The following is an 11658-nucleotide window of genomic DNA, read 5'->3' as shown; positions in this document are numbered from 1 at the left end:
TAATAATACTGGTTTGTTATCTATGGTTCCTTTCAGTATAATGTAGTTTCCTTTCCTCTTTTTATGTTGTGAATTTTTGCTTTTGCTTTGTCTCATAGCATGATTGCAACTTCTACTTTTTAGAATTTACCTGCTGCATAATAAAATTTGCACTAGCCCCTCATTTTTGTTCTGGGTATATCTTAATTTTTAAAATAAAATTCTTATAAACAATCAATTGTGGGGTTTCATTTTCCCATCTAATCTGTAATTCTTTTTCATTTTATTAGATTGTTTTGTCCATTCACCTTTAAAACTCAGAGAATTAGTTTTATATTTTTCTCCATTTGTCTCTACTATTGGTTTCTCCCCTGAATTAAAAGGTTTCCCTCTTTTTCCTATAAAGAGAGAATGATGCCTCTGGATATTTATTATTAATATTTTGTATTTCTATTTAAAAAATGCTTTCTTTTACATTAATACTTTTATTTTCAGTTCCAAATCCTTTCCCTCTGTTCAGCCTCTTCCTCACCCATTGAGAAGGCATGCAATGTATCACTTACCACATGCACATGAAGTCATATAAAACCCATTTCCACATTCAACTTAATCTTCTCCCCAGCTCTTCCTACCACCCAGTTTCTTACCACTTTTCCTAGATGTAAATTTTTAAATAACCTATTAATTCCTTTTTCTTTCTTCCTTTTTATGGTTATTTAATTATGCCCCTCTTTCCCTTTCAGCTAAGCAGTGACATAAAACCCTCCTTTCTTTCCTCCCCTTCAACTTGTTTTGCTAGTTTTCAAATTTAAATTTCTATTCCTTTTCTAAAAATTATTTCTTTCCCTTCTCATTATTTGTATACCCTTTTTGTCTATCCTAAACTTTTCTTTCATTCATTGCCCTGATAGTTTTTGTTGTTCAGTTGTTTCAGTCATGTCCACCTCTTTGTTACCCCATTTGGAGTTTTCTTGGTTTGCTATTTCCTTCTCCAGTTCATTTTACAGATGAGGAATGGAGAAAAACAAGGTTAAGGGACTTTCCCAGGGTCCCTCAGCTACTAATAAGTGTCAGGCCAGAACTGAACTCCGGAAGATAAAGCTTCTTGACTCCAGGCCTGGCATTCTGTCCACTGTGCCACCTAGTAGTAGTCTCTCAGTAACCAAGGATGACGATTGTCTTTGTGCGTTTTCATCTATGGTGTATAGATGAGTGTGTACAAAGATACTTGTGCATGAGGGAGATTTAAGTGGAAAAGCCGATGCACAGAGACAGTCCCACTCTCTCGGCATTGGAAGCCTGGGTCCAGTGGCACGAAAAATCGTTACACCTGGAGACTTCCTCAGCTGCATTGGATGGCCGTGTTGTCTTTTGTGCTCCAACACGCCTTAAGCACTCCACAGTGCTTTGCTGGGTCACCATCTCAGTCGTTGAACCTTCTTGTTGGTTTCTTCCGTCTGTTTGGCCGAAGCAGTCTTCACATGCTGGGTGAGCAAAGCCCTGGTTCACCAGGGGTCGACGACCCGATGGCTACCCTCACAAGGTTTAGCCGGCCTGTCGAAGCCGTTGCCCGGGGTGTGGCCGCTGCCGCATGCTAGCAGCTACTGGGAGCCACAAGTGAGAGCTGGGTGTCAGGTGAGGGTCAGAGGCTGGAAAGCTGCCCTAAGAGGGCATGACAAGCCCTCCATACCAGAGATACTACCCCTCCCTGAGCACCCCATACACCCCTGTGCCACCTAACTTATACTAATTTACTTATCTTTTTAGCCTCTATATTCTTTATGGAATTAAGCTTCTGAGATATCTATTTTGAATTCCATCTTCTAAATTGCTTTATATTGTAGATCTTGCCCTCTGGCCCCCTTTTTTGTTGTGCTTCACTTTTAGAAATACCATTTCCTTTAGGTGATGGAGAGGAAGGATATGTTGCTCCCTGGAAGAATTTTTCCTGAATTTCTATGCAGTTCATTATAATCCTTTGCCCTTCATATAATCCTGTCCCCTCCCCACCCAGTTACCATGAAGGTCCTCTTTGGGTCTGGGTCCTTCTCTTTTGGATGTTGGAGGCAGGATGAATGGTCTTTCTAAGCACCAAATCATACATATTGTAAGATATCCAACTCCTCTTATGGAATACCTCTCCTCCCTATGCAAACATTCTTCAAAATACTCTCCTGCCAATGAAATAAGATTATTCAGTGGTTTAAGTCATGTCTGACTCTTTGTAACCTCTTTTGGGGTTTTCTTGGTAAAAAATACTGGAGTGGTTTGCCATTTCTTTCTCCATCTCATTTTACAATTGAGAAAACTGAAGCAATTATGGCTGTATTTGAACTCAGGTCTTCCTGACTCCAGGCCCCATGCTCTATCTACCAGCTAGTGCCACCTAGCTACTCCATTTCATTTCCCATTTTGCTTTCTCACTCATTCTGCTGTAGAATCACTTCCCTCTGAGAATTTTCCCATCATTGTTACTCTTTGACTTGATTTGGGTAAATCACATCATCTCTATCTCCTTCTTCCCTTCCCCTCTTTTATGGCCCCTGTCATTCTGCAATTCAGTCCCCTCAAACCTTGATTCATGCATAGGCACTGTTGTACTTAGTCCATAATATTTCAGGCCTGATCCTCCACCCTCACTTCTGTTTGACTTCTACTTTCACTCTTATCTCCTTGTGTACTTTTAGAAATAAATCTCTTACTGATCTCTCAGTTGTTATTTTTGTTGTTGTTAATCCTTTACTTTTTTAGTCTATTTTTTTCCTTTTCCTCTTGAGGCAATGTATTTCCTTATCTGTGCCTCCTTGGCTGCTATATTTGTTTATCTTTTTTGTATTTCTGTTGTTTGAGGTGCTTAAAAAGCAAATTATTTCTTCAGTTCTGGTTTTCTTCCCACTAATACTTTGAACACTTTTTTTTTTAATCACTTGCTCATCTTTTTTTCATGAATGGTTGAGCTCAAATATGTCCAATTGGGTTGCATCTTGAGCTCCTTTGATCTTTAGAACATAGTATTCTATTCCCCCCCCTTGTAGTTTTGGACCTGGACAGAATAGCTTTATGTTATTCAAATTTCCTTCCTTTTATTGAAAGTCTTTTTTCTAGTCACTTGCAGAATTTGTTTGTCATAGGAATTACTCAATTTAACCAGTGTGTTTTCAAGTGTGTAGCCTAGGATTTTTGTTTGTTTTTCCTGGAGGCAATCTGTACAGTCTTTTGATTGGTACTTTTCTATGTTCAGAAGTTCCAAGCAATTTTCTTGTATTAGTTCTTGCATTATTGGTGGGGGTTTTTGGTGACTTGTTTGTTATGTCTTCTGAGATATCTATGATATTTGAAAGTTGTCCTTAAAGGGGGTAGCATCATAGATCAGTGAATTGAAAGCCAGGCTTAGAGACAGGAAATCTTAGGTTCAAATTTGGCCTCAGATACTTCCTGACTGTGTGACCCTGAACAAGTCACTTAATCCTCATTGCCTAGCCCTTACCACTCTTGCCTTGGAACTAATAATAGTATTGATTCTAAGGCAAAAGGTAAGGGTTTTTAAAAAAAGTTATCCCTAAACATCCTGTCTTTAAACCAATAGGTTTTGCTTGTATGGCAGTCATGTTTTCTTTTAAAGTTTTTACTTTTTGCTTTTTTTTAAAAGATTATTCTTTACTTTTGGTTTCAGATCAAATCATTCCATCTCCCACTTCATTTTCTTTGTGAATTCTCTTTATTGTATGCATGATATGTGTCTTCTATCACAGACATGAGCAATATGGAAATATGTTTTTGCCTGAAATAATTGGTATAACCTATATCAGGATATTTCTTGCCTCAGGGAGTGGGGAAGGGAGGGAGAAAATCTGAATTCTAAAATGTCAGAAAACAATTGTCAAAGTGTTTCTACTTGTAACTGAAAAAAAAAGATTAAAAAAAGATTGTCTTTTACTTCTGCCTATATGCATTCTCTCTCAATTATTTTTTCTTTTATTTCTTTGATGAGGTTTGTCACTGTGGATTCCAGTTTTTGTATTCTCCTAGTTATGCAGGTCATAAACTCTGCTTTCACAATTCTTATTTCTCTTTTAAACTATTCAGGAACATTCTGCAGGAGTTCCATGCTCTCTTGGGAATACATTGGATCCTCTGCCTCATCAGGTGTTGCTCTATTTTCCTTTGTCTTGCAATATTTATTCATAGATATTTAGATTCATTTAGCTAATCTGGAGGCCATATTCCCTTCTATTACTAATACCTTCCTTGTTGGTTTAGCTATTTATACTTAATCTTTAACTGAGACTTTTTTTCATCCTGAGAGCTTTGGTAATTTCAATCTTTAAAGAAAAAATATTCCGCTATATTTCACTTTCTGACTCCTTCCCCTTAAATGTCACTTTTCTTGGGGCAGAATATATGTTACATTTACCACTGTCTTTGCCCCAAGTGACTTCTGGTAGAAGAAAACCAGACATAGCTAGATAAAAGTCCCCCTACCTAAAGGTCTCATGGAGTACCACACACATGCTGGCAACCTGTCCCCTCCCTTTGCTCCTCAGTTCTCCAGTTGAGCTCTGCTATGTTACGTTTGCAGCTAGAGCAAGCTTCTGCTATTTGGTGGCTTGTCAGGAGGTGAAAGGAGAGTTGAGTTCTCTTGCAAATGAAGGGTGTACTTGTTAGCACATGGGAATGCCAAATAAGCAAGTTAGGGATTAACTTTATCTGCTTTTAGTTTATTAAGTTACCTCCTTAGGGTCCTTGCTGTCTTATATCTTGGAGACAAGCCAGAATTACTTCATCCCTTGCACATAATTTTAACTTTGGAGAAACTTGAGATGCCAAGAGGATTAGAGAAAATATCTGGTCCTTGGAGTCATGGCTACCAAAGCAGTTGAAGATGCAATAATGGCAGCAGTCCCCCAAGAGTTACCCAAAGAAAGAGAAACCACTGGAAAGACAGGAACCCATGTAATATTGTTCAGCTGTACTCAGGGGAGGCAAAGTGTCAAATAGTGAATGAGTAGCCTTTTTACTGATGTGTCCCACTGAGGCTTGATCTCAACTGATTGTGATCTTTCTTTAATTTCTAAAATATTCCTATAATTCTATAATAAAAAATGTCAATTATGTGCTGCTTTGCATCCCCTTTATGTGAGAAGGCAAAACATTTCCTATTATCTACCTGCTCACATTCCTTCCTTCCTTCCTTCCTTCCTTCCTTCCTTCCTTCCTTCCTTCCTTCCTTCCTTCCTTCCTTCCTTCCTTCCTTCCTTCCTTCCTTCCTTCCTTCCTTCCTTCCTTCCTTCCTTCCTTCCTTCCTTCCTTCCTTCCTTCCTTTCTTCCTTCCTTCCTTCCTTCCTTCCTTCCTTCCTTCCTTCCTTCCTTCCTTCCTTCCTTCCTTCCTTCCTTCCTTCCTTCCTTCCTTCCTTCCTTCCTTCCTTCCTTCCTTCCTTCTTTCCTTTCTAAAAACCCTTACCTTCCATCTTAGAATCAATACTGGGTATTGGTTCCAAGGCAGAAGAGTGGTAAGGGCTAGGCAGTGGGGATTAAGTGACTTGCCAAGGGTCACACCGCTAGGAAGTGTCTGAGACCAGAAGTGAACCCAGGACCTCCTGTCTCTGGGCCTGGCTCTTAATCCACTAAGCCACCCAGCTACCCCTACCTGTTTACATTTATACCCTGGCTACCTTTTTACTTCCTCTTTCCCCATTGGGTAGGACCCTTGAGACTAGAGGTCCAAACGGAATTTTCCCTCAGGAATCTGAAGTAGGAGTGGGATTAAATCCTAATGGAGCCTAGTTTCCCTCTGGAGGAGACAGCCCTAGAATAGTGAGTCCAGGACAAATTCTGAGTGCACATAAGAAAGAGAAGAGGATTGACAAAAGTTGCCAGCTCCTATAGGCTCACCTTAGAGTTGCCCTGCTAGAGATCTGTCCTGCTAGAGATTTCATGCAATAGTAGTGGTAGTCTCTCGGTGACCGAGAATGACTATTGTCTTTGTGCAGTTTCATCTACAGTGTACCCTCATGTGGCTTTGGAGTCCAAAGGCTGAGGCGCAGAGTTTGTGGCACATGGGGCATGGGACGCCAGCTGTTATGGGAGGTGTGGTTGTGGCCTGGTGTTGGCGTTCACGCGCAGCGGCAAGACGTCGACGGCGTTCATCTTCAAAGATGGCGGCGGCATGGTGAATGTGGGTTCTCCAGCTGCTTCTGTCAGAGGCGAGTTCTAGTTGCTTTAGTGTAATGCCAGCCCACTTCAAGTTGGACTTTAGCTGATCCTTGAATCTTTTCTTTGGTCGGCCTTGTTTCCTGAGTCCAGCTGACAGTTCACTGTAGAATACCTGTCTTGGTATTCGCTGTGGGTCCATGCGGATGACGTGTCCAGACCATCGTAGCTGGGTTTGGAGGACCATGACTTCGATGCTGGTGGAGTTGGCTCTGTCGAGGACTTCCTGGTTGGTGATTCGGTCCTGCCATCGGATCCTCATGATTGACCGGAGGGAGCGTTGGTGGAATTGCCCCAGCTGTTTCATGTGCTTCCGGTACAGTGCTCATGTCTCACAACCGTACAGGAAGAGCTGAGGACCACTACGTTGTACACTTTGAGCTTCATCGCAGTGCTTACACCACTGTGTTGGAGGACTTTGCAGTGCAGCCGCCCAAGTGCCTGGCTGGCCTTTTGGATCTTGGCATTGATCTCGTGGTCTAGGGACCCATCGTTGGCAATGGTGCTGCCCAGATACTTGAGAGTGTTGACGTTAGAAAGCTGCATGCCGTCAATTGTAATGCACGGCTGGTTCGTTGGCCTCCCTGGTGCAGGTTGGAACAGCACCTCTGTTTTGCTGAGGCTGATAGTCAGGCCAAACAGTTTTGTTGCGGTGGAGAACCTGTCCACAATGGTTTGGAGATGATTTTCTTGGTGGGCCATGAGAGCACAGTCATCTGCAAAGAGAGCTTCCAGGATGAGTCTCTCTGTTGTCTTTGTTTTTGCAGTCAGGCGGCGAAGGTCAAATAGTGAGCCATCCAGTCGGTATTTGATGTAGACGCCCAGGTCTAGATCCATCACAGCATGTCGTAATACTTGGGTGAAGTATAGGTTGAATAGTACTGGAGCGAGGACACAGCCTTGTTTCACACCATTGGAGATGTTGAAGCAGCCAGAAGTCTCTCCACCAGATAGGACTTCCCCTGTCATGTCGACATGAAAGAGCTGGATCAGTTTGACGAATTTTGCTGGGCAACCGAGCTTGCTGAGGATCACCCACAATGTGTCCCTGTTCACTGTGGCTGGAGAGCTGCCCTAGGAGGGCACAACAAGCCCTCCATACCAGATATACTATCCCTCCCTGAGCACCCCATACACCCCTTTCGTGCAATAAATACATCTATTATCCTTTGCTCTTATTAGGTAACCCACCTTTCTGGTCATACAAAACAGGCTATTATATATCTTTTCATTGACTCTATGAAGGCTGTCTGAAATTTTGATGCTTCAGCATTCTGCACGAAGAGGCAAACAGTACCATATTCTAGACAAGTCAAATCACCTCAAACATCTTCTTCCCAAGCTTGGCAGGGGCGACCCAAAAGCAGGAAAGGAGAATGAAAAGAGGAAAAGCAAGGGGAAGGGGAAAGAGAGGGGGGAAGGAAGGGAAGGTTCTTCTTTCATCAATGTCCTGTGTGATAAGGAATTTTCAATAATGATAACTTGTACTTATGTAGTGATTTTTATAAAGCACTTATAACATGTTTTACAAGAATTATCCCATTTTATCTTCATAGTGATGTTGTCAGGTAGTGCTATTATTATCCTCATTTTACAGATGAGGAAAATGAGGCTAAGAGAAATTAAGTGACTTGCCAAGGGTTGTAGACACTAAGTGTCTGAGGCCAGATTTGAACCCTGGTCTTCCTGATTCCAGGCTCAGTGCTCTATTCCAACTCACTGCAAACAGTTAAAAGATGTTATAATAATCTACTCCAGTCTTTCCATTTTACAGATGAGGAATCTGAGCTCAAAACTTGCCGATTTGGACATACACCAGAAGGCCAATTCCTCCTGCTCTAATACTTTCATTATTTAGAAAATTTCCCTGTCCAATTAATAGGGGATTAGGTCTCCAGTAAGTCTTAAAATGATTAAGACTCTAGTAAAGTCTTGGACTAGATGACCTTTGAGACAGTTCTTAATCCATAATCCTATGAATTCTAATCCTAAACTTGCTGGAACCCAGCACCCCCTTCCTGAAAGGGGAGGCTTTTAGGGAACCCAGGCTTTGTCACCTTCCTGAGCAAGCACAGCGGTGAATGAGGAATTGCCTTTTGTCAGGGCCCAATGGAAGCATTCCCAGGAAGAAGGCAAAGAAAATCTCCAGGCTAAGTGGGACCTGATCCAGCTCTGCCTGAGATACTTATGCCTCAGTTTCTCTAATGGTTACTTGCTCTGGCAGGGGGTGATGGGTCTGTATTCCCCAGGACCATGAGCTGTGGGCACCAACTAGTCTGGTTTCCTTGCCAATGGCACACACACACACACACACACACACACACAAGTTGCAAAGAGCAAGCAGGCCGCCCCCAACTTGTTTCTGCCTTGTGACTATGCTTAATATAGGTCAAATGAAAACAGCATCCAGAAATAGACTTTCCCTGAGAAGCAGCTGCAATTGTGAAAGGCTGCACCAAAAGAGAAGAGGTGTGAGGAACAGGGGAATGCAGGTCTCTCCAGGTATTATGTAACCCTGATGTGAAAACTAGGACCAAAGGAAATCTGGCCCACCATACCTCACCCCATCTCTACCTCAATTTGCCTTTCTCTTCAACTCTCTCTTTCTCTTTTTTAAACCCTTACTTTTTGTCTTGTTAACAACCCTGAGACAGAAGGGCAAGGGCTAGGCAAAGGGGGTTAAATGACTTGCCCAGAGTCACACAGCTAGGAAGTGTCTGAGCCATATTTGAACTCAGGTCCTCTCCATTCCAGACTTGGCACTCTATCCACTGTGCCACCTAGCTGCCCCTCCAACTCTCTTCTCCTTTTTTTCCTTCCTATTTTCTTCCCTTCTCCCAGTTTTTCTCTCTATTCTATGCTTAAACTCCTGCTTTTCTTCCCACCTTAGCTCTCCTCTCTACCCAACTCTGACAAGTCAGATCCCCCTGTTTTTCTTCTTTTTCTAAGTTAACCTCCTTTTTTCTGATCCCCTTGTTCTTTCCTCTCTAGCATCCTTCCTCTTTCCTCTCAAATTCTTTTCTCTCCAGAGGAGTCCTCTCTCCCCTGAATTTCATGTCTTTTATCCACTTTTCAACTCCCTGTCCTCATTTGATCTTTGCCTTTAATCTCTCCTCTCTGCAGCCCAGCTCTCCTGTTATTCCCAGTTTTTTCATTATCCTAACCCTTAATTTTCTCCTCCATATCTCTGGTTCTTTATCTCTTTCCGCTTACTATCATTCTAAGGGTTTTTTTAGTCTTCCTTCTACCCTGCTCCCCTTTCGTCTTTTCTCCTTTATCCCTTCTCTGATCTTTCTTTCTTCCCTGGCCACCCTGCTTCTCTACTCTCAAGTTCCCTTTTCTTTAATGAAATTATCCTTCTTTCTCCTTTTCTCAAATCTTCTGCTTCCCTTTCTCTGTTCATCCCACATTTTTCTCTCTCCCCTCCTGGCCTTTCCTCTTTCCTTTTGGCTCTCCTTTCTATTCATCTCTTTCTCTATTGTCTACAAGCTCTTCTCCTTCCTCTGCTCATCCACTTTCCTTATTCTCCTTTCCTCCCCTCCTCTCTTTCCTCCAGTTCTTGTTAATGTTTCTTTCTAGCTCCCTTCACATTTCTCCTTTTTTCAGCTTAGCTCTTCTCTCTCAAAATCTCCTCTCCATCCTAACTGTCCTGGACACTCTACCCAGAGTTCTCGCACTCTGTTTCCATTTCACCCCTCCTTTTTCTCTCCCAGAATTTAGAACCTTCTTTTCTTTGCCATTGCTCTCCTCCTCTCTACCTAAGCTCTATTCCTTTCTTTCTTCCCTGTCTCCTGGATAGTTAGGTGACACAGGGGATAGAGCCCTGGGCCTGGAGTCAGGAAGACCTCAATTCAAATCTGAATCTCAGACACTCTTTGTAGGAAGTTTTCAAATCTGCACAAATCACAACCTCTACCTCAATTTCTTGCACTGTATAAGGGGGCTAATTATAATACCTACCTCCCAGGATTGTTGTGAGGATCAAAGTCCTTATAAAGTCCTTAGCAGAGTGACTGACACATACTAGTTGCTACATAAATGCTTATTCCCTTCCTTTTCTAGCCAGCTTTTCCTCTCTTCTTAGCCTTACTCTCCTACACACTTCTTCCTCTTCATATTTCAGTTTTCGCTTTCATTCCCTAGTTCTCTTCTCTCCTTATGTATTCTCCTGGCTCTTCAGCCCATCTCTTTCCTTGCTCACTTCATCTTTAATGTCATTCAGTCATGACGACCTCTTCATGACTCCTTTTGGAGTCTTTTTGGCAAAGATAGTGGAGTGGTTTACCATTTCCTTCTCCAGCTCATTTTACAGATGAAGAACTGAAGCAAACAGGGTTAAATGACTTGCTCAGGGTCTCACAACCATTAAGTGTCTGAGGCTAGATTTGAACTCAAGAGGCTGAATCTTTCTGATTCCCAGTCCAGTGCTATATCCAATATTCTACCTAGCTGCTTATCATCTCTGCTACTTTCCATTTTATCTGCTAACAAAAGCTTCTCTTCTCCTCCCCTCTCTATCTGTCCCATTTCACCTTTTCTCTCTATTTTGAGGGGAAGAAGAGGGTTTTTTTTTTTTTGGCATAATGTCTGGAACATAATAGGTGCTTAGTAAAAGCTTCTTGACTTGAATTCTTTTGCTATTTTCCAAGTCTCCTCCTCTTTCTGAAACCAGGTGTTCCCCTTAACCCCTTTGGCTCTTTTCTCTTACTCATATGATCTCACCTTTTTTTTTTTTTTGCAATTTCAATAGATTCTCTCTACCTCAGCTTTCCTCTTCTCTTTCCTTCCCAGTTCTCTCTTTCCCCCCTCTTTTCTTTTGTTTTCCTCTGTTACCTTCTCCCCAGAGGTCTTTCTCTTTTTCCAAACAAGTGATTCTTTCCTCAGCCACAGATCTACTCCTTTTTCTCTCTTACCTCCTCTCCTTTCAGCCCTTTCTTCCCCAGAAACTATTTACTTTCTTCCCCTAACTTTTCTCTTCTCTCTCTTCAGCCTCACTTCTCTTTTCACTTCAGCCAGGCTTCTGAAAAGCAGCTTCCGCTTGATCAAACTCAGAACACATTTTGGATGACAAGGTCACCTCTATCCCAAAGCATCACTTAGGAGAACTAGTCATGCACATTACAGTGGTCATATGAAGCCACTCTGGACTAGACATCTATATATGTGTCCCCCTCCCCCCCAGGAGAGTTCACATTGCAATGGAACATGAAGATCATGTGATCTTCAAGGGATAAAAGAGGTGTGTGTTGGGGGGGGGTAGAGTGAGAAGTTTGAGTTATTTGAATATAAATGCTGCTATTTTTAGCATGGGGGCAAATTGATGCAGAATGGAGAGGGAAGGAAATTTGCTATTAGAATGAAGTGATCCTCTAGCATCCCCTTCTAGGCTGATTCTCCCATCTCTGTCCTTTATAATAGAGATAGCGACTAGGTCTGTGATTTCATTTGGAGAAGCAATTCTGGGATAAG

This window comes from Monodelphis domestica, chromosome 1 (assembly GCF_027887165.1).
Source record: "Monodelphis domestica isolate mMonDom1 chromosome 1, mMonDom1.pri, whole genome shotgun sequence".
In the NCBI taxonomy this organism is placed as follows: domain Eukaryota; kingdom Metazoa; phylum Chordata; class Mammalia; order Didelphimorphia; family Didelphidae; genus Monodelphis; species Monodelphis domestica.
This window is presented reverse-complemented; position numbering follows the sequence as displayed.